At 43.9% G+C, this 25,934-nt stretch overlaps 1 non-coding gene across 1 annotated transcript; it reads left to right on the top strand.

The window, feature by feature from the left end:
• Positions 1-8,731: 8,731 nt before the first annotated feature.
• LOC130996348 (small nucleolar RNA R71) lies at positions 8,732-8,837 on the top strand. The gene has a single exon (XR_009092531.1). It is a non-coding gene; the product is annotated as a small nucleolar RNA R71 (small nucleolar RNA).
• Positions 8,838-25,934: the final 17,097 nt, after the last annotated feature.

The raw sequence follows: 25,934 nt of genomic DNA, 5'->3' as shown, positions 1-25,934 counted from the left end.
ATTATCACTGAAGTCTTAAGAGGCGGAGCTTATCATTTGTCTGATCAGGAGGGGAGAGCTCTCGTGAGGCCGTGGAACATCAACCACCTCAAGAAATTCTATGTGTGAACCTCACACATGTCCCATCATTATGTAGACCAGATACTCTTTTTCCCCACAGGGGTTTTAATGAGGTCTGGGGCCATGGTCGTCATCAATAAAGATCTATGGTTTTAGGGGAAATTCACCTCTTATATTTTCCTCAACATAATTTACAACACAGGTTAAGAAGACGGCGCAAGCAAAATTCAAGGCATTAATTGCAAAGTTCAAGGCATTAATTGAATTGCACAAATTCAAGGCATAAATTGCACGACGAGGGCATTAATTGCACAATTCAAGGCATTAATTGCACAAATTCAAGGCATAAATTGCACGACGAGGGCATTAATTGCACAATTCAAGGCATTAATTGCAAAGTTCAAGGCATAAATTGCACGACGAGGGCATTAATTGCACAATTCAAGGCATCAATTGCACAAATTCAAGGCATAAATTGCACGACGAGGGCATTAATTGCACAATTCAAGGCATTAATTGCAAAGTTCAAGGCATAAATTGCACGACGAGGGCATTAATTGCACAATTCAAGGCATTAACTGCAAAGTTCAAGGCATAAATTGCACGACGAGGGCATTAATTGCACAGTTCAAGGCATAAATTGCACAATTCAAGGCATAAATTGCACAATTCAAGGCATAAATTGTACAAATTGAAGGTATAAATTGAACAAATTCAAGGCATCAATTGCACAATTCAAGGCATAGATTGCATAAGTTCAAAGTATAAATGGCACGACGAGGGCATTAATTGCACAAATTCAAGGTAGTAGCTGCACAAATTCAAGGCATAAATTGCACGACGAAGGTTTTGACCGCACGATCCAGGACGTATATAGCAAAGTCTAAGGCATTAACTGCAATCCCTAAAATCACGATAATCTAAGTCTCCAATCGGCGCAGACCAACATTATAAGTCTGCACAGATAAGCACAAGGCATAAGTAATCGACAGAGATCCCCATGGAGGAGCCATGGGTCCACAAATAATAATAAAGGTCACTTGCGATTCCTCTGGCACCTCGATTCCTCTGGCAAGGACTTTGCCGAGTCCTCTGGCAAGGATTTCTTTGACTCCTCTGGCGAGGATTTGACCATATTCCTAACAGGTTCAGTTTCAACATGTTTGACTGCAGTCACAGCGAAAACAAAAAGAAATGCGAAATAGCAACCAACAAACAACGTGGAGATAATAGACGGCATACAAGAGAATTCATCCTTAAGTATCAAAGACATAAGGAAAAGAGATAAGGAAGATCCATCTAGACATAAATAGCAAACGAGCTATGCCAATTTGTTATGAAAAAGGTCCGAGTATCAGAGACAAATATTCAAAGTTTTTACAAACCAAACAATAGAAACGTTTCAGAATCTAAGGATTGGGAGTCGGAGTCAGGGGCTTCTCCATCTGCATCTCCTCGTCCATGTCACCGCCACTGTCCCTACCGGAGGGTTCACGCTGTGGAGATTCATGTGCTGGAGAGAGCGGCGCCGCCGTAACCACGGGAGCTGGCTCATAGAACACTCCACCCCCCAGGTAGTTACCCCGAACTGATCGGATACGAGAACGGATCGCGTCCAGATAAGGCGTCCTAACAAAGGGCTGGGTAGGCAGAGTAGGCGGAGGGTCAGCACCGCGTCCCATCACAAACAAGTTAATGGCCTTGTCTATGACAGGGAACCACCACTCCGGAGTTGGTGGCGAATCAGCACGGATACCCAAAATTTTTCCAAGAGCATTGGAATCGATGGCGTTCAGCACCGCCTCATTTCCGCACAGGGCCCTCTGCTCAAGAGAAGCTTGAGTCAAGTTAAGGGTAATCTAGGTAGACTCCTTGACAAGACATTGCAACGCCGGGGCTGCAGCAGTCAGCAACTCGGGGGTACGGGTGAATGCGATGATGGTCTCTTGCAACATGATACGCAAGAACGCGTGACCCTCTGAAGAAAGAAAATAGCTCAGCCAATGTTGCTTGATGCCATTCTGGAAAGCCAAGTTCTCTTTCGCCACGATCTCCTGCCTGAGGGCAGCCAACTTCTCCGAACAATCCTGAGCAGCTGCCGCAAGCTCTTTCTCCTTCTCATGATTCACACGCGTTAACTCTCCCTGAACCCGAGCCAGCTCTGTATCAACGGATAACCTCTCAACCTTCAGCCTCTCGTTCTCCTCTCGCAAACGGCGAGTTTCCTCTTCAGTAGTAGTACACCGGGCCAGCACCGCTAGGAACTCCTTATCTTTGGCCTGAACCTCGCCCTCTGCACCGAGGAGTCTTCGAGCAAGGGCCAGACTTTCAACCCTAGCCTGCGCAGACAATATAACAAAGGAACTGAGGGAACACTCATCTAGAAGACAAAGGAACAAACAAACAAAAACAACAACACGCATCGTTGCAAACAGAATGAACAAAAATAAGCTCATCGTCTCAATTGTCATCAGAAGGCCATCTGCCATTTGCTGGCGGCTCAAGGACTCCCGAGCTTGGAGATCAGCCGGAGCAATCTGGGCGATCATTTGAGACCGACATTCTTCATCGGTCAGATCTCCAAGGGCACGAGGGGCGATGCCCATTCCAAAGGACACCCCAACATCGCAAGGACGGTGAGGAGAAACAAGTATCCGAGCAGAGGAGGTGGCATCCTCTGAGTTCAGAATGACGGTCTCCGGCTGCACCACAGGCGTTGGGGTTTTCTTTTTCTTCTGCTGAGATTGCTTCTTAGTCGAAACACCTTTTCGCTTCTTCAGAACCAGGGGATCGCTCTTTTCCATATTTTCGGTATCCTCATCGCGAAGCTGGAAGGGATCAACTAGGGGGCGCCGAGAGCTGGAAGACCCCGCGGCAATGGCTCGCGCAGCGCTGCCTACAGTCTGCGCAACTAGAGATGGTTCAATAGCACCCCCCTGAGAAAAGTTGAAACTAGCAACGACACCATGCGTCAGTGTTTTCCACGTATCCATACCTAACACAAAGTAAACAAAATGAAAAACACGGCAGAAACACAACCCAAAGAACAAAGCAAACATTCGCAAGTTAAGAGAAGCGGACACAAAAGCAGAATAGGACAAGTATTAATGTTAAAACAGCAAAATAAGCACATTCAATACCCTCGCGAAGTATGGGATAGCGGGAGAATAAGCCCGCACCGGCCAAGACAGAGGGTTTAGTCACCAATACCTTCACATTCAAAACTTCCGAGTCCCGGGACTCGGCCAATTGCATCAGAAGGTTATGTTCAAGATTGACTCAACCCAAAACACCTAAGAGATTGACTCGCAATCGTACGAGGTCGTCCTAGTGTAATAAGCTCACCCAAGTCGTCTCTCAAGGAAGGCTAAGCAGGGCTTTAATTGTATTACTCACAAGAAACGGAAAGGAAACCTAAACACTCTAATCGGGTAGTTGGGTCTGGCTCTATCTCACACTCTATCACCAAGACATAAACGGAAGAAAGCAACAAAAATTAACTAATGCAGTAGACATGTAACAACTAAGAACATAGAGATTAAACATTAAGCCTATCAACTAGGGTTTAAATCTAGTACTCTAAACAAAACGATCATAAACTCATAACAACGATTAATTGCTTCCTAGGCACGAAAACTAAAGCAAGCATCAGATTCAAATTCAAAGATAGCTTTAATCACCATAAGAGAGATTCTAAGCATTCACAATTAAGAGAAATCTGTAGGCAAACACAACGAACCAACGAAGCTCATAAATTATCAAGAGTCAACCACATCAATGAAAATAATCTAAGATCATCACATTCTTCAAAAGCATAAGCGAATAAAGAGACAACCAAAAGATTAAAATAAACTTAAGAGAATCAAGCGAGTTCTTACAAAACGTAGCGATCAAGTAAACTAATCTGATGGAAAGTTGATTGACATAAACGGTGATCCAATGAATCCCCAAAAGCATATGTTAATGTTTGAATCTCTAAAAACCAAGGAGAAAGTGTGGAAATCGCCCTAGAGGCTGCTGGAATCAGAATACTCGCCAAAAAAACCATAAAAATGGATTTTAAACCCATTGAAACGTAACTGCCGAAAAACGTGGGCGGCGGCCGCCTGGGAGGCGGCGGCCGCCGCAGGCGGCGGCCGCCGCCCTACGGCGCCGCCGCCTACCCCCTTCGCAGCTCTTCTCCAATCAGCAACAGGCGGGCGCCGCCAGGCGGCGGGCGGCGCTGAGGCGGCGGCCGCCGTGAGGCGGCGGTGGCTGCTCCAATGCTCTTCAAAACGGCCTCCAAAACTTCTAAAACTCGCCCGAGAACCAGATAACCTGCAAGTAACACCCAAGAGCACAAAAGATGAACGAGCAAGTAAAAGAAGATACTTTAAGGCACAGAGCATGCTCGAAAAAATGCTGAAACATACAAAACGAACACTCAGAAATGAGGTAAACAACCCCCCCACACTTAATCATTTGCTTGTCCTCAAGCAACACCCAAATCATCAAACGAGAATCACTTGTGATCTTACTCACCAACAAATCTCAAACCAATCCATGTCCCTCAAGATTTCAACATTCCCACAAAGTGTCCAAGGTTAACGCTTAAACATGCAACAACAAGATAATACAATTTAATCCGATCAGACCCAGTTCTCCGCTAGGAGTGAGCTTCCTAATGTAATCACCTTTACAATCAAATCACATTCATTCTCTTCTCTTTTTTTTTTTTTTTTTTTTTTTTTTTTTTGGAATTCGTTATTTTTGCTCTTGACAGATAAGCCATAATTCACGAGATTACAACATTTGGAGGTGATCCAAAGTGTTCTCGCGTGGTTCCCCTTGCTCATGACTAAACATCAGCGGAGCAGAGACCAAGAGCTATCAAGAACTCAATAACAAACCCGAATTCACCAAATTTCAAAAGAGATAAGATATTAGGCAATTACAATGAAAGCACTCCTCCTAGCATCTACCGGACAAATCACATCAAAAATTGCTCATCAAGGTGTTGCACCCAAAACGTTAATCCAACAAGACACTATGCATGAATAAATCAATCAAAGTGGACAAGGACAACAACCCAACAAACACAAAACCAAGATCACAAGGGACTCTTGCCAGAAACAAAGGTGCGCTCAAAAGCAAGTAAAAGAATCATAGTAGGGGGGGCCATTTGCTCAACAACAACAAGATAAGACGTGGCTTAGCTTGGGATTTAGTCAACAAATATCTAAGAGCGGCATGATCACTATGTACAATTACTTTAGACCCGATAATATAAGCACGAAACTTATCTAAAGCAAAAACCACAGCAAGCAACTCTTTTTCAGTGGTGGTGTAATTCACTTGTGCACTATTGAGAGTCAAACTAGCATAGTAAATCACACGCAACATCTTATCAACACGTTGACCAAGAACCGCACCCACGGCGGAATTAGAAGCATCACACATGATTTCAAAAGGCATTGCCCAATCGGGTGCAACCACGACTGGAGCCGTGCTCAACTTGGACTTTAGCAACTCAAAAGCATGCATACAAGAATCATTGAAATCAAAAGGCACATCTTGGGCAAGTAAACGGCATAAAGGCTGACTAATCTTAGAAAAATCCTTAATGAAACGCCGGTAAAACCCGGCATGACCTAGGAAACTTCTAATCCCTTTTACATCAATAGGTGGAGGCAACTTTTGAATGACCTCTACCTTGGCTTTATCAACCTCTATGCCATTTTTAGACACGACGTGGCCAAGAACAATGCCACTAGTCACCATGAAGTGACTCTTCTCCCAACTTAAAGTCAACCCACTCATTATGCACCTTTGCAACACCAAATCGATTTTCGCCAAGCAATCATTAAAAGAGCAACCAAACACGGAAAAATCATCCATAAAGATCTCAACAAAATCACCTATCATTTCCGCGAAGATCGACATCATGCACCGTTGGAAAGTTCCCGGTGCATTGCACAAGCCGAACGGCATCCTCTTCCACGCAAAGGTGCCGAAGGGAGTGGTAAACGCCGTCTTGTCTTGGTCCTCTGGTGCAATGGCTATTTGGTAATACCCTGAAAGTCCATCAAGAAAACAATAAAAATTATGACCCGCTAAATGATCAAGCATTTGATCAATAAAGGGGAGGGGAAAGTGGTCCTTTTTGGTGGCTGCATTCAATTTCCTGTAGTCGATGCACATGCGCCATCCCGTCACGGGGCGGGTTGGCACCAACTCTTGATCGTCGTTAAGGATGACAGTGATCCCTCCTTTCTTCGGCACCACGTGCACCGGACTAACCCACTCACTATCGGCGATCGGGTAGATGATCCCTTCCGCCAATAGTTTAAGGATTTCCTTGCGAACCACCTCCATGAGGACTGGATTCAATCTCCTTTGGCCATCTCTCTTGGGCCTCGCCCCTTCCTCAAGGTGGATCCTGTGCATGCAAGTAGCAGGGCTAATGCCTTTGATATCAGCAAGGCCCCATCCGAAAGCTGCTTTGTTCTTCCGCAAAACCTCCATCAATGCCAACTCTTGCTCATGCGTAAGCTCGGCAGATATGATTACGGGCTTCTCCGCCTCTCCTTCCAAGTATACATACTTGAGATTCTTGGGGAGCTCCTTGAGCTCCAAGGTTGACTTCATCTTCGTGGCATAGTCCATCACCACGGCCTCATCAATGGGGAGCTTAGCTCTGCGGGCCCGCTCTCTTTCTTCATCCTCACGGGCAAACTCCTCCATGTCCGCAGACCCTGCAAAAACCTCAACAACCTCTTGCTCCTGCACAAAGAACATCTCGGCCAAGCCATCAATAGCATCAATGTAAGAACATTCATTAGTGAGCGAGGAAGATGGCATAGCACGATTATGATGCACAGAGAAAGACACTGACTCTCCTAACACAGTCATTTTAATTGTGCCATTTTTAACATCTATCAGTGTGTTAGTAGTTGCCATGAATGGTCTTCCTAGCAAAAGGGTATGTTCTTTGCCATTTTCGTGTACCTCTCCTATTTCCAAGACAACAAAATCCACAGGTACAATCAACCCACCCACTCGAACAAGGATATCCTCCACTACCCCATGAGGATACCTTACCGACCTATCGGCTAATTGCAAGCACATACGAGTGGGTTTCAAATTTCCTAACTCTAATTGCTTGAAAATAGAGTAAGGCATTAGATTTATTCCAGCCCCCAAATCTAGCATCCCCGAGGCCTCCTTACCATTCCCCAAAGTAATATTAATCACAAAGCTACCTGGATCTCGTTGCTTGGTCGGTAAGGGCTGTTGCATTATGGAGTTTGCAACCTCGGACACCAAAATCTTCTCGTTGTCCTCGAACCTCCTCTTCTTGGAGGCCAACTCTTTAAAGAACTTCAAGTAAGCTGGGACATTCCTGATCACGTCTAGCAATGGCAAGTTCACGTTGACCTTTGCCAACATGTTGTAGAAATCGGTGAACTGTTGGTCCAGCTTTTCATTCTTCAACCGGCTTGGGTAGGGGACCGGTGGCTTATATGGCTTGACAGCCTTGTGGAGCTTCACTTCGGGCTCCTTCTCTTTCTCCTTGTCCTCCTCTCTTGGCTGCAGCGGCTCCTTTACTTGTTTTTCCATGCGGGCTTCCTTGGGTGGTTCTTCCACGGGGGCTTCCACCTTGTTGTTCACCACTTTCCCACTGCGTAAAACAGTCACTGCTTGAGCTTGGTGAGGCTGCAATCCTTGTCCATGGAGCTTCCCTGGTTGTTGCTGCTGCTGCATCTGGTTCAATGTCCCGGAGAGCTGCCCAACGGTTGTCTCGAGACGCTTGATTGTAGCCGACTGGGACTCCATGCTCTGCTTGGTCATCTCCATAAAAGATTGCATGGTGTCCTCGAGAGTCGGCTTCTGCGGTTGGGCTTGCTTCTGAAACTGTTGGGGAGCAGTCTGAAATTGCTGCTGCTGCTGCTGAAAATTCCCCTGCTGCATAGGGAGTTGTTGGTACTGCTGATACTGCGGGGGCTGCTGCTGGTAAGCTTGAGGGTAGTTCTGCTGCTGAGGAAAAGGGAACTGCTGCTGAGGTGGGTAAAACTGCTGCTGATTCTGATACCCAAATTGCTGAGGAGGGCGGCGGAATTGATTGCCTTGATTTGGTCCCGACCCTTGGCCAGGCGCTTGGTTCCTCCATCCAGAATTCTGCTGAGTTCTCCACCCCGAGTTGGGATTCTGTTGCCCTTGATTAAACATGGGCCTCTGTTCAAATTGAGGTCTCCCCTGGTATCCCTGGGCAGCATAGACCTCTGCTTCCCCTTCAGGTGTGAACTCCCCCATTCGGTGGCACTCGTTGGTTCCGTGGCTAAAATCGCCACATATGCCACATCCTTCTGCTGACGGTGCCTGAGCTGGCGGTGCTTGAACTGGCGGTGATTGAACGGGTGGAGGCTCCACCTGGTTCATTCTTAGATGTTGAACTTGCCTCATCAAGTCCGCTACTTGCTTCTGCAGTTCATTGTTTGGGGCTACAGCATGGGCTTCGACCCTCCTTCCTCTGACTGATTTTTGTTGAGAACTCGCGGCAAGAGTGTTGAAGATCTCCTTGAGCTCATCAGCTGTCTTTCGGGCAATGTTGCCCCCTGCTGTGCTGTCCACCATGAACTGTGCCGTCTGAATCAATCCGTCATAGAAGAACTGCATCAACATGACGGGTGCTAACTGGTGCTGTGGGCACTGGCGGAGGAGCTCTTGGAATCTCTCCCAAGCCTCGTGGAGGGGCTCGTCAGCTCCTTGCAGGAAGTTCATTATCTGACTCCTAATCTCCTGAGTCTTGTGGTTGGGGTAGTACTTGAGCATGAACTTCTCGCACGCCTCTCCCCATGTAGTGATGGAGTTCGGCGGCAAGGACAATAACCACGTTCTCGCCCGGTCCTTGAGTGCATAGGGTAGGCACTTGAGTCTCAACTGATCTTCGGTGAGGTCCAACAGAGGGAAGGTCTGCACTTGAGTGCAGAAATCACGGACGAACTGTAGGGCGTCCTCGCTCGGCATCCCATAAAAGAGCGGCAGCAGGTTTGAATCGTTGGGCTTCAGATTATAATTCCGGACCGCCGTGGGAAGCACTATAGCTGAAGTGCTAGTAGTCCCAATAATTGGCCTGGAAAAATCTCCCATGTACTGGACATTCTGTTCCGCCATGACTTCTCGGTCAGGATTGGGCCGAGCTTCTTCTTCTCCTTCAGAGTGCAAGGACAGCGTATCTTCAACGGCCTCCAGGATGGGGTTGGAAGCAGTTCTCTGTGATTCCACAAGGTTTCTCGAACTGGACTCGGACTCCTCCTCCAGGCTTGAAAGGACCTCACGAGGTCGGTGAATGTTGTCAAAGTAAGGCACTAGCTTTCTCTTCAAGCTACGACGACCTTGCATACACAACACTAGCAAACCAAATCAAACGCACCGGAGGGAGAAAATAACCAAGTCAAAAGAAAGAAACAAAATAACACGAAAAATAATGCAACACAATCAAATGCCTAAAGCCTTCCCCGGCAACGGCGCCAAAATTTGACTCAACCCAAAACACCTAAGAGATTGACTCGCAATCGTACGAGGTCGTCCTAGTGTAATAAGCTCACCCAAGTCGTCTCTCAAGGAAGGCTAAGCAGGGCTTTAATTGTATTACTCACAAGAAACGGAAAGGAAACCTAAACACTCTAATCGGGTAGTTGGGTCTGGCTCTATCTCACACTCTATCACCAAGACATAAACGGAAGAAAGCAACAAAAATTAACTAATGCAGTAGACATGTAACAACTAAGAACATAGAGATTAAACATTAAGCCTATCAACTAGGGTTTAAATCTAGTACTCTAAACAAAACGATCATAAACTCATAACAACGATTAATTGCTTCCTAGGCACGAAAACTAAAGCAAGCATCAGATTCAAATTCAAAGATAGCTTTAATCACCATAAGAGAGATTCTAAGCATTCACAATTAAGAGAAATCTGTAGGCAAACACAACGAACCAACGAAGCTCATAAATTATCAAGAGTCAACCACATCAATGAAAATAATCTAAGATCATCACATTCTTCAAAAGCATAAGCGAATAAAGAGACAACCAAAAGATTAAAATAAACTTAAGAGAATCAAGCGAGTTCTTACAAAACGTAGCGATCAAGTAAACTAATCTGATGGAAAGTTGATTGACATAAACGGTGATCCAATGAATCCCCAAAAGCATATGTTAATGTTTGAATCTCTAAAAACCAAGGAGAAAGTGTGGAAATCGCCCTAGAGGCTGCTGGAATCAGAATACTCGCCAAAAAAAACCATAAAAATGGATTTTAAACCCATTGAAACGTAACTGCCGAAAAACGTGGGCGGCGGCCGCCTGGGAGGCGGCGGCCGCCGCCCTACGGCGCCGCCGCCTACCCCCTTCGCAGCTCTTCTCCAATCAGCAACAGGCGGGCGCCGCCAGGCGGCGGGCGGCGCCGAGGCGGCGGCCGCCGTGAGGCGGCGGTGGCTGCTCCAATGCTCTTCAAAACGGCCTCCAAAACTTCTAAAACTCGCCCGAGAACCAGATAACCTGCAAGTAACACCCAAGAGCACAAAAGATGAACGAGCAAGTAAAAGAAGATACTTTAAGGCACAGAGCATGCTCGAAAAAGTGCTGAAACATACAAAACGAACACTCAGAAATGAGGTAAACAAAGATCAGTGACACGCTCAGAGCTGGAAGCGGAGAGATGCTTAGTGCGATGCCACTGAAGTTGGGCGTCGGCGCCGATAATGTCTGGCCAAGTGCCATTTCGGGTTTGGACAAAGAAGTATTTATCTTGAAAATCTTTATCTAAAGAAGTCATTTTTTTCATAAAGGCCATATAACCCCCAGCCTTGGAGGTAAAGTTATAATGGGACCCGGTCCATTTCAGAACATGGGTCTTATGGAATAAGGCGGCGCTGTAGGGATAATTATTGGCGGCGCAGACTATATGTAGCACATGGGCTCGACGAATAGAAGAAGGAGAAAGTTGGAAAAAGGGAATACCATACAAATTACATAGTTCGATCAAAAAAGGGAAGGAGGGATCCGCAGTCCCGCATCAACTTGATCGAGCCAGACCAGAATAACATCGGGATTAATGCCCCGGCGAGTATCAGGCATATCGGCAGCGGGGTTGGCCGGATTCTGCATCCGGATTTTATAATCGGGATCACCAGTTTCGATACGAAGAACATCCCTTATCACCTTTAGGGACCGAGCCGGCAAAGTGGACTGGGGAAGTTCAGATTCTATGGCAGCCATGGACAGTGCAAAGCTTCGAGCGGAAGGATAATACGAAATGAGAAAGAGGAGGGAAGGACGACAAAGAAACTGGCAAAAGGAAAAATAAAGTATTAGAGAGCAGAGGAAGGAGAGAGAGGGTACCTGGTTAAACCTAGCGGCGGGGAGGGCGAAAAAGAAAGGGGAACGACCGGCAAGGAAGAAGGAGAAGTTGAAACAGAGATAGAACGCAAAGGAGTGAAGGAAGTAAAGGAAGAAAAGAAGAAAGAAAGGGAGGATGGACATTTATAAGGGGAGCGAATTCGAAAAGACGGGGAAGGAGGGAAATCATTAGGCTTAAAAACCTAAGTAAAAAATAAGGGTCCAGATTGAATCACAAAATGGCGGTTGAAAAGGGAGGGTGTAGATTGAATCTGGGGCTGCGAAAAGACGCGTACGGGGAATAGCAAAGGTGTCAGTCATTAAATGACGAGACGTCATAGACAGAGGAAAAACCCTGCGAAGACAAGAAAGAACCAAATGCTCAGTACAATTACAAAAAGAAATTCAAAACTTCTCACCCCAGAAATACCAAGGAAGCTGCGCCGACTAACGCCTGCGCAGTTTAGAGGAAATCTGAGGAGCTAGTGCAGCCACGAAAATTCAAAAACTTTGTTTTCGTAGACTAGGGGGGAGTAGCTGATGAGGAACTAGGATTCCATCAGCCATCTTATGGATCGGCGGCGCCGACTCAGGGCCCTTAACACACTCGGCTCAGAAAGCATACCGGACAAGTAAGCGGTGCAGATCTAAGGCATCACAGGCTGAGAAAGAAACTGGCCCAAACTCTAAGCACACCTGACTCGGAAGAGCAGAGTCGTGTCACACAATGATCAAAGCAAAGTAGCAGCACCGATACAAGTCGGCGCAGACTAGACTAGAGGAAACCTGATTCTAAACACAGCTACGAAAATTCAAAACTCTCTTTTCGTAGACTAGGGGGGAGTAGCTGATGAGGAGTGAAGATCCCATCAGTCATCCTATCCTAAGCAAAGACAGCGGCGCCGACTTAGGGCCTTGAACATACGCGACCTAAGAAGCATGGATACACCACACGATCGTCGAAATAATATAGCGGCGCCGGCTAATGTCGGCGCAGACTAAGAAAGAAGCTGGTTTAAACTCCAGGCCCACTTGGCTCGAAAGAAGCAAGGTCATATCATACAAAATAAAGATAGCGGCGCCGACTATTGTCTGCGCAGACTAGAGAAGACAGCGCAGCATTAAAGCAACATCCGGAGAAGACCCAGGGAAAGAAATAAGCCCGAAAGATTCAGCGCAGAAAAGGAATGGAAACAACCAATAGTGAAAGCTTGGAAAGAGCACGTGTTCAACGAAAAGCTGCAAAGTAGTTAGAGAGTTTGTTAGAGGAAAGAGAATCGTTCACGTACGCCGCATGTGGAGTACGTGAATGACGTGTAAAGACCCTTTTACCCTTCGCCCTAATGTAATCCTATAAATATACCTTGTAACTCATTATATAGAACACGCAATTTTACTCTAAGAATTCTCATCTGCAAGTTTTCAAGCAAGCTCCCTTTCATACTGCGATACAGGTTACTCCGATCTCCTTTTCCGGCTTGTTTAGATAGGTTTGAATGTTAGGCTTCACCATTAGTGTTCTCCATAGCGAATCTCAAATATCAGTAATAAAGAAAATGTGGGGTGTTACACTTCGTGTGATAGTTCTAGGCAATCTGTTCTGTAGTGCCCTTTCTTCCCGTATTCAAAACATTCCACATCCTTTAGATCGGTAGTGGATGATTTCTTCTCTCTGCTTTTGTCGGTGGAGTGTCTGGACTTGTGTTCTTTCTCCTTTCCTTTGTAGTTCCTCTTGTGGAACTTCTTGTATCTGCGAAACTTGAATTCCATCTTGTTGAATCTTTCAGACAACAAAGCGTATTGACTGAAGAAGTCATCTGGCTCCAGTTCAGTCGATTTCTTCGACTGCTTCTTGCTTTCTGTAACACCCCGCCCATTTATATTAAGTTTAGAATTTATTTTAAGCTTAGATTAAACGATTTACGCCGGAGAAATAAAATAGATTTATTTTTAATGCCAACAAAATGATTTACAAAATCTTTTGAAAAATTCATCCATTTAAATCATTATGCATTTCATATTATTTAAAGTGATCATATGTGATTTATCTCTATGATTAAGTATTTATTTGTACATGATTTAGTTTAAGTTTATATTAGACTTTAATTATTTAATTGTGTTGGGCTTGATAATTTTTATTTGGGCCTTTTAGTTAAGGTTAATTGGTAGCCCAAACCCAACTCCATTTCTCTTTATGACAATTCTCCCTCCCAACGCAAGTACAGCAGCTACAGCTACGCAGCTCACCTCATGGCCATGCCTCAACTGCTCATTTCACGTCTCACCCTCATTCACTCCTTCACCCATGCTTCGACTGCCATGTCTCATCCAATCTTTTCACTCCATACCTTCAACTATGCACCACGTACTTTCTATTATTCATCATTGCTCCTATAAAATATCCTCCTCATTCATCTTCTCTTCTTTACCACAACAACATAACTTCTACGGTAAAGAATTCTTCTTGTTTATTCAAGTCTCAATCTTCTCATTCATTTTCTAATATCAGCAGATTTCTTTCATATGCAGAGAAAACCATCAAATATCTGCCATTTTTACAGAAACCACCGAACAAAATTCATACAAAAAGGTTTCACCTTTCAATCCCTCTACTTATTCATTCATGCTCAACATCATAGTACGAATAAAACCAACTGTAGATAAAACAAAGAGATACTGAATATTGTTCTTACATTTGGTAACATAGATGAAAAGATTAAATGAAACATAAGTGAAGAATTTATATGAACTGGACTTGAATCTTGGTTTCGGCTGTTGAATGTTGAGTGTGTGTTTGCTGTGAGAGTCGAGTCTTGAACTGATTCTTGCTTGATTCGGTGGTTTTGTTGGATGGTTGCCGTCTGTCGAGTCTAAATGGGGGAAGAAGGAGGTGGTGGAGAGAGAATGAAGGGCGAGAGGGAGAACAGGGGGGGTGCTGGGAAGGCGACGGCGGCTCTTGCTGCTCGCCGGAATCGAAAGGGTGGCACCTGGATTTGGAGGATTAGGGCTCGGAAGCGATGGCTCGGTCGTCGATCCGTTAAGAGGGAGGAGAAGGGAGGCACAAATGAGAGAGAGTAGGCGGCGGTCGGCGGTGGCTCGGCGCCACTGTTGTCGCCGGCTGGAGTGAGTAGAGGAGAGAGTGAGACAGAGACGTGGATCTGAAGCTCGGCGGCGGCAGCCTAGGGCTGTGCAGTCGCCGGAATCGAGGGGGTGGCATCTGGTATTTGGGGATTTAGGGCCGAGTGGAGAGGGGGAGAGATGAAGCTAGGGGGAGTCCAGGAGGCGACTGGAATGGGAAACAGAGGGTAGTCGAGAGAGATGAGGGAGGCGGCGGCGTGGCCGGCGGCGGCTACTGCCGCTGGAAGAGAAGGGAGAGGGCGATGAGGTGTGTTCCGAGTGTGTGCGTGTGTGTGAGGTGTGTGTGCGTGAGTTGTGTTAATGAAGAAGAGGGGTTTACTTATTTGTGGCTTGGTTTGGGCTGATTGTTTTTAAAGAAGCTGGGCCTTTTAAATTTTCGAAATGGGCTACAATTTTATTAATTGAATTGCCTTACATATTTGATTGATGATTAAATTAGACAAAACTGATTTATTTTGATTATTTTTAAAGATTGAGTTTCAAAATATTATTATTATGTGTATATGTATTAAGTGTAATTATTTAATTATGTGAGTTAAAGCATGAATTAATTTTGCATCAACCATTTTGCAAATAAAATCATTTTGACTAAATTAGTTTTACTTATAAGTTCAATTATTTAAGAAAATCGAGCAAGGATATTGTTGGTGTTCTTAGCTCAAAATTTTAGTTTTCAATTATTTATTTATTTAAATTTTGAAAACCCGGCTAAGTGAATCATAGGATGATAAGCACTACACCATGACTTAAGATTAGATTCAGGAGACCTATTAAGATTATAGATTTCTTGTAGGCTTTGTGGATCGTGAGGACTAGCACTGCTATACCGATTCAGAGTTAAGAATAAACGACAGGCATTGCCTATACAGGTGGGCTTATTTTCCAAATGTATGGTTTAGCTATTGAGCTTAAATGTTTCAATGAAATGAAAATTGTTTATCCGATAAAATATTTTGTGCACTCTGCTCTGTTTAAGGCTCGCATAAGTTAATCGATCGAGGTTCTCTCTTGACCTAACACGTTATTTGAGAATTGTGTACACCTATTAGCTGACTCAGTGGGTTGATCTCCATTCGGGCACTAATCATGTATGAGGCGTTATAAGGATGCTCGACGGGATGTGTTTCGGAGCATTGGGTCCCAAATGGGAACTTGGCTGGGTTACGCCCTCAGTTCAAGTAAAGCAGGAGTAATGGATCCGTCGGTGGCTAAAAGGTCCGGGATCATAGCGAGTAACGGAAAGGGAGTGTGACAATTGCGCGCAATATAATAAAATGTTTTAACATGCTTAGAAGTTATTTCAATTTAAAACTTTCTAAGTCATGTCAAGTATAATTGGATAAACTGCTCTTATGATTATGAAATGTTTATAAAAATGCTAGCCCACTAAGTACATTAGTACTTAGCCCAAAATTACTTTCAAATGTTTTCAGGTTGATTGGTCGGTGCTGACGGGGCAGAGCTGAGGCTAGGGTTCAACTCCGTATTTTGTCTTCCGCTGTTGCACTAGCTCTTATTTGTCTTTTGTTTCTCCAACTTAAGACTTTTATGTTAAATTCTGAATTATGTTTCTTATCGAGCTTAGACTCTCAACTTCTAGCTCTATGTTATTTAACGTTGGTTATCAGAAGCATGAAACAAAACTTGTGATCCTAAGACTTAGAATGTTGTTGATTGATTAGTATCACTTGATTTCTATCTTTCTTCACTCAAAGGGCGTTGCAGACTTTATCCTATTATTTGAATTTCACAAGGCTCTTTCCTTGTTCATTTCTATGATTTTAGTCACACCTCGATTATAGTTTATTCTTTCAAGAATTGGGGTGTGACAGAGTGGTATCAGAGCATAAGTTTTCTTTCATGTCTCTGATAACCGTAAGCTTCTAGTATCGAGTCTAGAATAGTACCTCTAGGCTTCTAAGAAATTTGTTGACCCTCAGCTCGCCGTCACACTGCCGCAACAAAAAGGTACGACTTAAAAGTTTCAATGATTTTAAATGCTTTCAAAGTTTTTAAGAAGTGCGCGCTTTCAATTAATGATGGTATATGAATTGCTTATCGCTTTCATATTGTTATTTGAGCATTTGACTCATATAACCAATGTATGTATGTATGTCGTGTTTGGGACTACCCGAGCCCTTAACGAATCAATGAATTTATGGTCGAGTTAGATCCCATTAATCTTTTCGGCTAAAGAAAAGTTTTCATGAAAGGGGCATTTATTGTCCATATGTTTTAAGGTTTCAAAAGAAACAAATGATTGAATGAATGAAAAGTTTTATGTTATCGTGTTAGGTCCACTGCCTGTACGATATGAATGATGAGTCCTCTTACAAACCATTTGAGTACTACCCAAGGATACTTTAGAAATGTTAGTCGTGAAAGCTCCGCTTGATCGATTTAAGTTAGGAATGATAAAATAGCAACGTTTAACATAGATATGTTACAACGTAGAACAAATGTCATGAGATTAAGGTTTCACTTAAGTTATTCCACTTAAGTTAAGATTAGTTTCCACATAGAACTAGTCTTTCACATGGTTATACCATAGAAGCGATATATCTCGTTTGTATCTATATATGTATGTATGTATGCCGAATGAGTCCCTTCGTCTGCTGATTCTCGTCCGTCAATCAGAATGGAAGGTGCACCAAGAGGACGCGGTGGAGGTCGCGGACGTGGCCGTGGGCGCGGTAGGGGATTCATCCCCGAAGAACCTGTTCCACAAGTAGCACCAAATCGCACAGCTGAGGAAAAGTTTCGTAAGGAAAAACCCCCAACGTTTGATGGATTGGGCGAACCCACAGATGCTGAGAAATGGGTTAGAGCAATAGAGCGGATCTTCAACTACATCCATTGCGATGATGAGGATAAAGTGGCATGCGCAACTTATCAGTTGGTGGACGAAGCTGACTTTTGGTGGGAGTCAGTTAGGCGGACAATGACTGACGAACAGTGGGAGAATTTCACATGGGAAGAATTTAAGGCTGAATTGTATGAGAAGTATATACCGGGATGTTACCGACAAAAGAAACAGAACGAGTTTTGGAATCTGAGACAGAAAACGGGAACTGTGACTGAGTACGACAGGGCCTTCAATCAGCTATCAAGATATGCTCCGAGAAGTTCAGAAACGTGCAGAGAAGTTCAGAAACGGACTGTGTCACGAGATAGTGATTTCCCTAGCAAGTCAAGGAGGTCTCACCTACGCGCAAACATTGAGCAGAGCCCTCACTATTGAGTCATTGTTGCCAAGGGAAAAAGGAAAATCCCCCGAACAATCTGGATTTGTACCATCTCAAGATGGTAGTAAGGGAAAGCGAAAATGGAATGAAGGAACTGGTGGAAACATTGGAAATGGGAAGAAACCATGGGTGGCAAATCAAAATCAGAACCAACATCAGAATCCACAACCTCAAGCAATGGTTCAAACTCCTTGCCCAAAATGTCAAAAACTCCATCCGGGAGAATGTCTGAAAGGAATGAACGTCTGCTATAACTGCGGAGAGACCGGGCATTATGTCTCGACTTGCCCAAAGAAGGGAGGAGGAGCACCCCAACAACAAAATCCCGGGAACCAACAGCGACAGAACCAAGGTCCCAGAGAAAATCAGGGGCAACCACGATATGCTAGGGCCTATGCCCTTAACCAACATCAAGCAGCAAGAGACCATGGAAACCTGGCAGGTACCATTATGTTTTCGACGTGTCGTTTATAGTTTTGTTCAATACTGGAGTATCCTATTCTTTTTTTCATACGCTGCTTGTAAGATATTAGAATTTACGCTATAATCGTCCGTAACAACGTTAGAAGTTAGTACAACTGATGATGAAAGACTGCTACTAAGGACGTCACTGTGAACTCAGAGCTCGATATAGGCGCCGAAACATTTAGACATACTTACATGATATTCTTATGATAGAATTTGACGCAATCCTCGAATTGGTTGACTTACTCAAGTCAGCGCCACGATACTTTTTTTTAACAAGAGAAAGGTCCCTCTTCAATCTTCAGGAAAGGACGAGACAAGTTTCCACGACATAACGACGTACCAGATTTTGAGGAAAATTTTCTAGTTCGAGGAACGATGTTGCGTTATTAGAAAGTTAAGGCGACGTATGATTATATGCCGCATAAGAGTTGAATGGAATGAATGTCTAGTATCCAATACAATTTCGAGGACGAAATTTTTATAAGGAGGGAGGGATGTAACACCCCGCCCATTTATATTAAGTTTAGAATTTATTTTAAGCTTAGATTAAACGATTTACGCCGGAGAAATAAAATAGATTTATTTTTAATGCCAACAAAATGATTTACAAAATCTTTTGAAAAATTCATCCATTTAAATCATTATGCATTTCATATTATTTAAAGTGATCATATGTGATTTATCTCTATGATTAAGTATTTATTTGTACATGATTTAGTTTAAGTTTATATTAGACTTTAATTATTTAATTGTGTTGGGCTTGATAATTTTTATTTGGGCCTTTTAGTTAAGGTTAATTGGTAGCCCAAACCCAACTCCATTTCTCTTTATGACAATTCTCCCTCCCAACGCAAGTACAGCAGCTACAGATACGCAGCTCACCTCATGGCCATGCCTCAACTGCTCCTTTCACGTCTCACCCTCATTCACTCCTTCACCCATGCTTCGACTGCCATGTCTCATCCAATCTTTTCACTCCATACCTTCAACTATGCACCATGTACTTTCTATTATTCATCATTGCTCCTATAAAATATCCTCCTCATTCATCTTCTTTTCTTTACCACAACAACACAACTTCTACGGTAAAGAATTCTTCTTGTTTATTCAAGTCTCAATCTTCTCATTCATTTTCTAATATCAGCAGATTTCTTTCATATGCAGAGAAAACCATCAAATATCTGCCATTTTTACAGAAACCACCGAACAGAATTCATACAAAAAGGTTTCACCTTTCAATCCCTCTACTTATTCATTCATGCTCAACATCATAGTACGAATAAAACCAACTATAGATAAAACAAAGAGATACTGAATATTGTTCCTACATTTGGTAACATAGATGAAAAGGTTAAACGAAACATAAGTGAAGAATTTATATGAACTGGACTTGAATCTTGGTTTCGGCTGTTGAATGTTGAGTGTATGTTTGCTGTGAGAGTCGAGTCTTGAACTGAATCTAGCTTGAGTCGGTGGTTTTGTTGGATGGTTGCCGTCTGTCGAGTCTGAATGGGGAAAGAAGGAGGTGGTGGAGAGAGAATGAAGGGCGAGAGGGAGAATAGGGGGGTGCTGGGAAGGCGACGGCGGCTCTTGCTGCTCGCCGGAATCGAAAGGGTGGCGCCTGGATTTGGAGGATTAGGGCTCGGAAGCGACGGCTCGGTCGTCGATCCGTTAAGAGGGAGGAGAAGGGAGGCAAAAATGAGAGAGAGCAGGCGGCGGTCGGCGGTGGCTCGGCGCCACTGTTGTCGCCGGCTGGAGTGAGTAGAGGAGAGAGTGAGACAGAGACGTGGATCTGAAGCTCGGCGGCGGCAGCCTATGGCTGTGCAGTCACCGGAATTGAGGGGGTGACATCTGGTATTTGGGGATTTAGGGCCGAGTGGAGAGGGGGAGAGATGAAGCTAGGGGGAGTCCAGGAGGCGACTGGAATGGGAAACAGAGGGTAGTCGAGAGAGATGAGGGAGGCGGCGGCGTGGCCGGCGGCGGCTACTGCCGCTGGAAGAGAAGGGAGAGGGCGATGAGGTGTGTTCCGAGTGTGTGCGTGTGTGTGAGGTGTGTGTGCGTGAGTTGTGTTAATGAAGAATAGGGGTTTACTTATTTGGGGCTTGGTTTGGGCTGATTGTTTTTAAAGAAGCTGGGCCTTTTAAATTTTCGAAATGGGCTACAATTTTATTAATTGAATTGCCTTACATATTTGATTGATGATTTAATTAGACAAAACTGATTTATTTTGATTATTTTTAAAGATTGAGTTTCATAATATTATTATTATGTGTATATGTATTAAGTGTAATTATTTAATTATGTGAGTTAAAGCATGAATTAATTTTGCATCAACCATTTTGCAAATAAAATCATTTTGATTAAATTAGTTTTACTTATAAGTTCAATTATTTAAGAAAATCGAGCAAGGATATTGTTGGTGTTCTTAGCTCAAAATTTTAGTTTTCAATTATTTATTTATTTAAATTTTGAAAACCCGGCTAAGTGAATCATAGGATGATAAGCACTACACCATGACTTAAGATTAGATTCAGGAGACCTATTAAGATTATAGATTTCTTGTAGGCTTTGTGGATCGTGAGGACTAGCACTGCTATACCGATTCAGAGTTAAGAATAAACGACATGCATTGCCTATACAGGTGGGCTTATTTTCCAAATGTATGGTTTAGCTATTGAGCTTAAATGTTTCAATGAAATGAAAACTGTTTATCCGATAAAATATTTTGTGCACTCTGCTCTGTTTAAGGCTCGCATAAGTTAATCGATCGAGGTTCTCTCTTGACCTAACACGTTATTTGAGAATTGTGTACACCTATTAGCTGACTCGGTGGGTTGATCTCCATTCGGGCACTAATCATGTATGAGGCGTTATAAGGGTGCTCGACGGGATGTGTTCCGGAGCATTGGGTCCCAAATGGGAACTTGGCTGGGTTACGCCCTCAGTTAAAGTAAAGTAGGAGTAATGGATCCGTCGGTGGCTAAAAGGTTCGGGATCATAGCGAGTAACGGAAAGGGAGTGTGACAATTGCGCGCAATATAATAAAATGTTTTAACATGCTTAGAAGTTATTTCAATTTAAAACCTTCTAAGTCATGTCAAGTATAATTGGATAAACTGCTCTTATGATTATGAAATGTTTATAAAAATGCTAGCCCACTAAGTACATTAGTACTTAGCCCAAAATTACTTTCAAATGTTTTCAGGTTGATTGGTCGGTGCTGACGGGGCAGAGCTGAGGCTAGGGTTCAACTCCGTATTTTGTCTTCCGCTGTTGCACTAGCTCTTATTTGTCTTTTGTTTCTCCAACTTAAGACTTTTATGTTAAATTCTGAATTATGTTTCTTATCGAGCTTAGACTCTCAACTTCTAGCTCTATGTTATTTAACGTTGGTTATCAGAAGCATGAAACAAAACTTGTGATCCTAAGACTTAGAATGTTGTTGATTGATTAGTATCACTTGATTTCTATCTTTCTTCACTCAAAGGGCGTTGCCAGACTTTATCCTATTATTTGAATTTCAGAAGGCTCTTTCCTTGTTCATTTCTATGATTTTAGTCACACCTCGATTATAGTTTATTCTTTCAAGAATTGGGGTGTGACACTTTCCTTTGATGAAACCTTCAGTGCAGCTCCTTTCGATCCTGATGGAGCGTCTTCATCTGATCCACTAGCCTTCTTGGTCTCTCTATTTCTACAGATGTCGAATTCTTTTGCCTTTAAGTTTGAGAATAGCTTATCAGTGGGAAGCATGTTGAATCCGAGCTTAGTCCGATGAGCGACTGCATAAATTTTCCAATCGCCTCGTGGAAGTGCTAAAAGAATCTTTAAGTTAATTTCTTGTTGTGTATATTTGTTCTTCGAGATGGACTGAACTTCGCCCAGTATTAGATTGAATCTGGACTCCATTTCTTCGACTAATTCGTTATTGAGCATCAGGAAATTATCAAATTTTTGACAAGCTATGGATAGCTTGTTCTCCTTGATTTTCTCTAATCCGATGCATAGCCTTTTGAGAATATCCCACGTCTCCTTTGCAGTGTTACAGTTCATGATCTTTGTGACATGCTTGTGATGTGTGGAAACTGTCAGCTTGACCACCCTTCAGTGTTTCGATCATAGCTTCTTCAATTTAAGTCCAAATAATGAACGGCCAATTTCATTGGAAAGGCAGTTCAAATATCTTTCCATCAAGATATTCTGGAGCTTCAGATTCCAAGTATCCGAAGAGTTATGGATGTTTCAATAAGCACCAAAAACTGAAAAGTCTTTTCTTTAATGTTGGTGATTTCAAGAGAATTCTTTATTTATGTCTTGCATTAAGATTTCTTTGAATTATGGCCTATAAATAACCTATCTTACGGAGAGAAATGTAGACTTGAGTTTATGATAATTTGATGATTTAAAGTTTGAGAATAGAATTCTCAATTTCTTGTTCTTTTCAACTTAGAAGTAGAATTAGGCATTGATATATTTTCGTCCCTTTTCTTGTATTTCCATCCTCATCATTTGGTATCATAGCCAGGCTACGCTCTTGGTATTTTCCATCTATCTCTCATGGCAGCGAGAAGATGAAGAGGTGGACGTGGTAGAGGAAACATGGAGTTTGCCGGCGATGAATGAGATGCTGAAATTCAGGCACTTCGGAGACAAGTTGAGGAGCTTACCATACGTCTTGAGCGTCAAGAAGCCAAAAGAGAACGTGGTTCAGGCCATGGCTATTCTAGTGATGACTCGGAGTATGAGAATCCTTTTGCCAACAAAGAAACTGATAATTTCTTTACAAAGTTCAACCGATCTGCAAATTTTGTGAAGATGGACATATCGGAGTTTCATGGTCGTCTTCGACCGGATGAATTTTTTGATTGGCTTAGTGCTGTCAAAAAATTCTTTAAGTAACAAGACACCTCGGAGGACCACAAAGTTAAACTCGTTGCCACTCGGCTTTGGGGTTACGCATCACTTTGGTGGGATAAAATGCAGGATATGAGATTACGAAAAGGAAAACCCAAGATCACTTCTTGGAAGAAGATGAAGGCAAGATTGCGTGAGAATTTCCTTTCTATTGATTTCGCTCGCAATATTTTTGTACAATTCAATACTTTGCAGCAAGGCAACTGATGAGGAGTAATATGTGCAGAGCAGAGAAGTGGTATAAGCCAGAGGAGCGGGCTTCATCAGAGAAACGGGCTTTCGCAGAGAAGTCAGAGGGATGAGCCTTGTCAGAGAAACGGTCTGCACCAGAGAAGCCGTTCTCGCCAGAGAAATGGTCTTCGCCAGAGGAATCACCAAAAGAGCGGGAAAGTCTCCCGCTTGAGGGCAAATTTACTATTCTGCCCCCGACCATGCAAGACGCATGCTCCAGCAATGAAATTACCATTTTACCCTTAACGTATAATCTATAAATAGCCATGAGTTTGTACCTTGTATTGGGATGTTTACTTCACTTGCAATACTACAGCAATCGAATTCTCGTGCTCTCAACTATACTTTTCTCTCTCGCTTTTCCAAATAACACTGGGTATAAGTCATAATCCGATAACAAACCACCGACTAAATCTATATACGTTCAATTATAATTCACCAGCTGGCGCCGTCTGTGGGAACTCTGGGCTAGGACGTGAGTTTTGATCGCCGGCATATGCAGATCCGTAATTACGGTCGGATCTGCGTGCGCAGGCACTGATTGAACCGATGATCTAATTACCCAAGCGAATCTGGACCAAAACTCATGTTGTTTCTGCTAATCTAGCTATGAGCCTTTGAGATCTGTGACTTTTTACGTTTTTCCCTGCATGTGCATGTTGGGAAGGTGATAGGCGCGGAGAATCGGGTGTTAATCTGTGTTTATTTTTACGTAATCATGATAATTGTGTGTTGTTGTAATGTTTTCTCGCATAATTTACATTTTTCTTACGAATCTAACGTATTACGCTAACAATCTATTGATTGGTGTTCTGTTTTGGTGTTTTTTGAATTTTCACGGTTATTTTGCCGGATAATACGTTCTCTCTCACGAGTTTAACTCTGAATCTATGGGAAATATCCATCGTTCTCTTTGCTCACATTTTAAACCGTGTCCTGGGTTTATTCCCAGTGCACGGGGGTGTTTTCTCTTGGGTTCTCTTAATAGCTGTCGTGCCATTGTGCGGGATGTTCTACATTTCGTAGTTCTCTGATAGCGGACGGTCTGATCTGTTCTTTACTCGAAATATTTTCTCACATTTTCCTTGTGTAGGTACTATGGACTCTTCCGATGCTCGCCGTACTCTTGAGAAGGAGTTTGACAACGCAGGGCTCAGCTCTGCTGCCCACACCACTGAGGTTCCCGCTTCACTGATTAACGGTCTGCCAGCCAGCACCGTCTTCACTGCACCACCGGGCTTTCACACCATCTCTGCCACCCCGCTGACGGGTCTGAACACTAACACCCAGAGATCTGCTCTGGTGACCCCGGGCTCCGACATGCCGAGCTTGGTTCCCACATCTGGTGGTGTACCGCTGAATTTTATGCTAACAGAGCAGATGATGGCTCTGCTCAACTACGCCGCTGTGCGACAGGCGATGGGAACTCCTCTGTTGTCCACCGTCCCCGCCACTAGTCCCCTACTGGGAGGGCTCAACCCACAGGGCACTAAAGCCTCGCCTACCGCTGCTCTGGAAACGAACAATCAACTCGCTGCTAAGCAAGCCCTGCCACCTAAGGAAACACAGAGATTCCCCGCTGAGAGGGAACTGGAGAGACGCCCAGAAGGGAGCCGCGCCCGTCTAGGAAGCATTGTCAGAAGGGAGGGGGTGGATGAACTCGATAGCCACTCTATCACTCCTATGTTTGAGGAGGAAAGACCAAGGGAGACCGCAAAACTGAAGAATCAGGTATCACAGCTGAAACATCAACTTAGGGATCTGGAGGACAGTCTGAAGGAGAAATCTCAGAGGGATGATAGGGTACAGAGGTCAGAGTAGTCATACCGGGCAGAGAAATCGCACTGGTCAGAGAAGTCGCGTCAGACTCGAGGGTCAGAGGGACGGGACCAGGAGTACTCCTCGGGGAGGCAAGAGTACAGGGCCCACAAACATCATCATACCCATGATGCACCGAAAGAAAGAAGGCAAGAGCACAAGGAAGATAAAAGGGCCAGGACGTCAAGGGTCCACCCTACTAACAGCCGAAGTCCTTTCTCGGCTGATATTCTGGCCAATACTCTACCACGAAGCTACAAGCCTATTTCTCTGGATTATGATGGTACCACCGACCCAGAGGTACACCTCAACCGGTTTGAGGGATTAGTCACACTCCACATGTACACTGAGGGCATCAAGTGTCGGATATTCTCCACGACGCTAACTGGACCTGCCCAGTTGTGGTTTGGGACGCTTGGCCCAAACTCTGTTCATTCATTTGAAGACTTACAAACACGTTTTCTGAGACAGTTCGCGAGCTCGCGAACGGTGGGAAAGTCAGCCCTTTCCCTAATGGATATTAAGCAAGATCAAAATGAAACACTGCGGGAGTATACTGCTAGGTTTAACCTCGCCGCCCTGGAGGTGCCGGAGGCGGAATCTCAGATCAAGAATTGCGCCTACGTCAGAGGGCTCAAGCCGGGGCTCTACTTCGATAAGCTGCAAATCAGACCGG

This window comes from Salvia miltiorrhiza, chromosome 7 (assembly GCF_028751815.1).
Source record: "Salvia miltiorrhiza cultivar Shanhuang (shh) chromosome 7, IMPLAD_Smil_shh, whole genome shotgun sequence".
In the NCBI taxonomy this organism is placed as follows: domain Eukaryota; kingdom Viridiplantae; phylum Streptophyta; class Magnoliopsida; order Lamiales; family Lamiaceae; genus Salvia; species Salvia miltiorrhiza.
Note: the sequence above shows the minus strand (reverse complement) of the source record. Positions and strands in the feature narration are given on the sequence as shown.